Below are 6,000 nucleotides of genomic sequence, written 5' to 3' on the forward strand. Positions count from 1 at the left end.
AACTCTAGCAGAATTATTGTATATCATGAAATTCTAGGAGCATTGTCTTAAATGTTTCCTGTGCTGTAAACAAATTTACCCATCTTTAGTAATATGTTGTTGGATTTATAATTAAAGTGCTGAACACTTATTATACTAATTACATTCAAGAAAATTGAATTTTATCTCTGCTCTGACTTTGAGACAGATAGGACAATCAAGGGCTTAGTGACTTATAGGTTAAAATGACAAAGTAGATACTCTATGATGCTCCCTCTTCTTGTAGAACACCTTCCACTGTGACACAGGCCATGAACAACATTCCGGGCAAGGATTAGTGACAATACAAAAATTGGATTGGCACCTACTGCATGTAGTATGAGGGTTTGTAAATGTAGCAGCAAAATCCCTGAATGCCTGGGCACATGAGTTGACGAGGCCTAGAAGAGTTGGATGACTTCATGATAATCAAACAAGGCGCACACAAACACACTGAAACAAAGAAATCATGGGCAAACAAAGCAATCAGCTTGGAAGAAAAGCGCAAGCGACTACTGTATGAGACGGTCAAAGAAAGTCTGATGCGTCACGAGATTCATGCCTGGTTGGTGACCAGCTTCTATCTCGTATACGTATGAGTTGCCAGATGCCACAGATTCTTTGCTATACAATCTTTTATTGTTTTTAACCGGTTTCCAGCTGGCACAAGAAGATTATCCTATTGTTAAGACCTCAGGTTTGTTAGCTAGGAAAAATACAAATTGATTAAAAAATGTCGTTTTACGTACAAATACGAGCACTGCTGCAAAGTTTAAGTATGTGTAAATAATTGCAGCTACTTTAGTTTGTTACCATGGCATGTGTTTTAAGGTAAAAATGGCTCTGGAACTGCCGAGACTAAATTTATGGTTAGTAGTACCATTTTCACCCTTAACAGTAAAGTGTTTTGATAACATTTGGGTGCTAAAGTGGGAAAAATGCCAGAAGGTGGTCACTTCCCATCTAATTCCCTAAGTTTCTCTCAATTCCAGTGAAGAATGGCAGTACTAAAATATCACTGGCAAGTAACTTGAAGGTAGCACTTGCTTTGGAGTGTACAGTAATGGGTACCAAGATAAGGTAAGTGCCCACTCAGGAAATTAAGAGCTTTGATATCATAGAATATTTAAAGTTCTCCATGAGTGATAATTCATGAAGGTCACCTCACATTACCTGAACAAGGCCCATGGCAAGTATTTAGAGACATGAAACTGATTAGAAGGTCTGATTAGGTAAAAAATGAAGCTCAAATAAAAGCATTCTTAAATATATCCATGCTTTTGGGAAGAGGAGTGAGAGGTGATGAGACTTTATTCCTAGAGCAGAGGAGCCTTTTAATCTAAATGATGCAAGTCACTGAATAGTAAGAGTCTTAAATTAACTAGAGTAACAAGTAGTCTTAGTACTGATTGCCATGTTTCCTCAAATGTATTTTTGGTTTTTTATTTAGTGTTTGCCAGGAGGTAAAGGCATTACAATTTAGTGGCAAAGGATCCTCTTAGTGGTATTTTGCTTGCTGGTGTCTTAAGTTTTATTTTCTTGCAGTTTATTTAACTATGTGGATTTTAGATTTCATTTTTCAGATTTCATAAGATAAATTTTGCACTGCATTAGCATTTTTTTATTGCACACATCCAAAATTTCATGTTATATATTTTCAGCCTAAGATTTAGGGAGAGGAGTGAAAACTGTTAAATGCATTAATGATACATAAAGCTTGATATCCTCAGTCTTATAGTATACGGGTTTTCATACATTAATTGAAATAGAAAAAATATTTCATGTTGAATGTTTTAATGCGAAATTAGAGAGTGCCTTGGGATGGGGGATAGTTGGTATAAAAAATAAAGGTTACTGTATTTCAACAAGGTATTTGCAATGCATAAGAGATAAACTGGAAATTTATCTATTTCCAGTGGTAGGTAGTTCAGTGATGATGTGAATATTAAATTTGAGGAAACATAAGATGCTGAAATTATTTTTAGCTTTAAATAAATGAATTAAAAAAACTATTGAGCAATAACAGCCATTTAAATGAGGGAACACTCTTATTTTACAGTATACTACAATATTAACATTATTGTATGTATATATTACTATCGACAAATGTTCATGCATAACCAAACATAAAACACTAGGAATTTTAGATAAACTACTGTGTGGTTAAACCAAAATTAGCATATCGCCTTTAAATTGTCATTTTGAAAAACTACGTTTGGTTAGCGCTGGTAAGTCTAAGTCTTCATCTTAAGATCTCTTTTGTTTTCAAACTCGCCTGTTTCCAGTTATGTTTAATTATTTTGCGATGAAAACTGTTGAGCTGTCTGCATGCATATGCTATGTATAGATCTAAAATACCGTGTGATGCCACAGTTCAGTTCTGCTTTGAAAGACTTTTCTGTTGCCGTACCTTCTACTAATGTGTATGATTTTTGTCAAAACTGTCCATGCTATCATTCTTTTGTAAATTTCACCAACTTGGGTTCTTTAAAGCTTGCTCCTTAATGAATGTTACCAGCTTTTAATTAAACTTCATAAGCAAATGTGATATTGAAAGGGTTTTTGCTGTACAAAGTCTCATAAACTGTTAACCAGGGGCAGAAAATCTCACCAGTGGATATAAGCTCACACTTATGACATGGTAACTTATGAAAGAATATGAAGGAATGCAGAACTACATTATGAATATTCTCAAATACTGCATATAGTTTGAAGTGAGGAAAGCACAGGAGTGAACTTGACATACTGGTAAATTAATGAGCCCTTGAGCCCCACCCATACGACCAGACTTGGTCTGCAGACAAAAGCAAGAAATTTGCTTGTTGCCAGACTTGCCACTTTTGTTTGCCATACACATCACCAAAGTGTATGTAGAGCATTTTGAACAAAGACACCAGACTTTGTCTGGGAAGAGTAATGTACACAACTGCCAGGCATATGAAATTTACATGGTTGATGCAAAAAGCCAATGCATTAGATTTATTACAAGAAACAGTTATTTTATATATATATATATATGTGTGTGTATGTGTATATATGTATATGTGTGTGTGTATGAGTCATAAATTTTTATATTGCTAAAGTATATAATAGAGAATGACAATACGGGGTGATCATGAACATAATTATATATATATATATTATATATATATTTATAATATATAGATATATATATATATATATATATATATATATATGCATTAAGCTACAAATGTCCTTTAATATCCAATTCACTCTACCTTGTTGGCTGAGTCATTAACATCACTGAAGTCCTGATTTCTCCTCTGTACACTGGCTCAAATCCACGAGAGAACAAAATTATTAACGCTTATACTATATGAATCCCGGTTATGTGATAAAAGTTAATGATTTATATATTTATCATTGGAATTGTTATTATGATAAAGGATTAGTTTAGCCAGACCTCTGAGCCTATTATAGGCTCTTTCGGGCTGGTTAGCTCATTGGAATAAAAGATTACTTTATACCTACATAAATATGTTCTTATAATTTTTTATTTTAAATTGTAGCTGGTATATATGATAAATGTTTAATCCATATGTATGGTCATTTGTCATATTAAATTATGTACTATAGTATTGTCCTTGATCTTCAAGCATTATCTTATTTATTATATTTTTTTTTTTTTTGCTTCCATATTCCTTTAATTTTCTGGTTTTATATTACTACTCCTATTTGTTTTCCTGGCTGGAATGTTAGGGGTAACTTTGTCAAGTAGAAAATGGAAGGTCTTAGGATTCATTCTTACATAACTTTAGAAGCGGTTGTTGGTCCCCTCTGCATTTCTCTTACAATGGTTATATGATCTGCTAGAGCTTTATTTTCATGAACCAGCTTTTACATAATTCTCCCTTTACTCAGTGCTCATCTCTTCTTCACTCATATGCCTTTTAATAAGGCACAGAGTGCTGGTCCCTTGGTGTTCTTTTGGCTGTGAACCATGGTGCAAATGTCATACTGTGCTCACCTCCACCCAGACTTTGACTGGCCAGATATGGCCATGTGGACAACAGACTTATGTTCTCCGTAGGGGTTAGTGTCGTCAGTGCACCTCACATGTTGCACTGTAGGCATTACTTAAGGTCTTACAGCATCCCTTCTGCCCCTAGCTGCAACCCCTTTCATTCCTTTCACTATACTATACCTCATATTCTCTCTTCCATAGTGCAACTGCAAGGTTTTCCTCTCAATTTCCTTTTCAGTGCCGAAGAATGACCTCAAAGGTCCAAGTGCTTGGCCCTTATCCTAAATTCCATATTCCATTCCGTCCAACACTTTTGTTTGTTTACAGATTTTGTCTGCCAATGGACTAAGTCTCCTAGAAAAAGTCTGGTCATGTGGATGGGGGCTTAAGTGATGGCACAGTAGTAAGGAAGATTTATTTAGGGAAATGGAATCTTGACATTGAAAGATCAGTGTTGAGAACTCAAGTTTAAGGAATATTTCTTTAGAAAATAGGTTGATAAAGACCAAATGTACAGGAGCTACTTTTTCAATATAATTTTATTTTTGAAATACTACGTACTTGCTCTTAAGGGCTTGGTATGAATAGAAATAAATGCCAGTGAGAATGATTATGAAAGTTGATGCTAAAATTGAAGATAAGCTTTATCAGGTTAAGATAAAAGCACCTAGCATTAAGCAGGTGGGTAAGGTTGTATGGTGTGAATGAGCACTTTTTCATATTAAAGCTTGCATCCAGGAGGTTAGTGTGAATTGATTTGGTGTATTGAGGAATTTATTAGTGGCAATCGGCAAAACTAAGGGAAGCATATTGAAAACAAATCCTTGCTTGGTGGCTACGGTTATATGGGTGTTGGTTAAGGAAAATGCGATAGGAGTGAAGATAGTGTCCATAAACAGTTGCCTGCTGGTTTGATGATAATGCGAAAGATTTCAAATTATGAAACAAAAAGGTATGGATGAATGGTAACATTACACGAGAGAGAAAGTCATTTATGAAAATATCTAAGATAATTATGGACATGAAGCTCTCTTGTTTTATAATGTGCCGTGAGTGATTGGGGTTTGTGCATGCATTTTCAGTTTTGGGGCCATTTATACATGGCAGCAATTGTAATTGTAACAATAGATTTTGAACAAGTATACTTTACATATATTTCTACATCAAACTACTCTATGTTCTCGTAAGTTTTCCATTACAAACTGTCTAAAGACAAAAGTGGCAAAATTTAAACACAGTTATGTTATGTTATAGGTACTACGTATACCTATAAACTCTTTTCAGCATGAACTACATCGCTTAGATATCGGATCTATCAAAACCAATATGGGCAAGGAAAAAGTGTGCAGAACAAACCCCTCCAGATACAATTTTTGTCTTGGTGGTCTGCTTAGACTTTTTTGTACTTCTACATTCTATAATATTAAAAATTCAGTGTGGCAGTGCTTTATTATATTTAATTATCGTTCCATTCAAGCACCAAATATGCGCAAGTCATTCTAGCTCATAGTTATTGTACATTAACGTTACAATCATTTTTGTTATATTATTAAGAGCATAACTGCCATGACTTGATTAGACCTGTAGTAGGGTTAGAGCTCTCAGTGCACGCATGCGATCCGCTGTAGGCATTACAAGGTTCTTTGACGTGGCCCTTCAGTCCTTAGGTGCAACCCCTTCATTCCATTTACTGTGCCTCCTTTCGTATTCTTTTGTTGGTGATAAAAATTGTCAATGTAAAATTAAAATGAAACTATTAAAAGTTGGCCTGATGAATTATTATGCATAAATGGGCTTTTTCAGCAAAACAACTGGAGTTGGCTACCTATGGCTTTTATCTATCAAGTTTAATGAAAACTAAAAAGGATGAAGATTTAAGGTGGGGGCAGACCTGTTTTTGAAATACGACATAGAAGTTAGGGGACAGAAAAAAAATTCCTGGTAGAAGGAAAGAAACAGAAAGCGAAGAATTCTAGACCAGGGTATTTAAGTAAGAT

The sequence above is a fragment of the Macrobrachium nipponense genome, chromosome 8 (assembly GCF_015104395.2).
Source record: "Macrobrachium nipponense isolate FS-2020 chromosome 8, ASM1510439v2, whole genome shotgun sequence".
NCBI lineage: Eukaryota > Metazoa > Arthropoda > Malacostraca > Decapoda > Palaemonidae > Macrobrachium > Macrobrachium nipponense.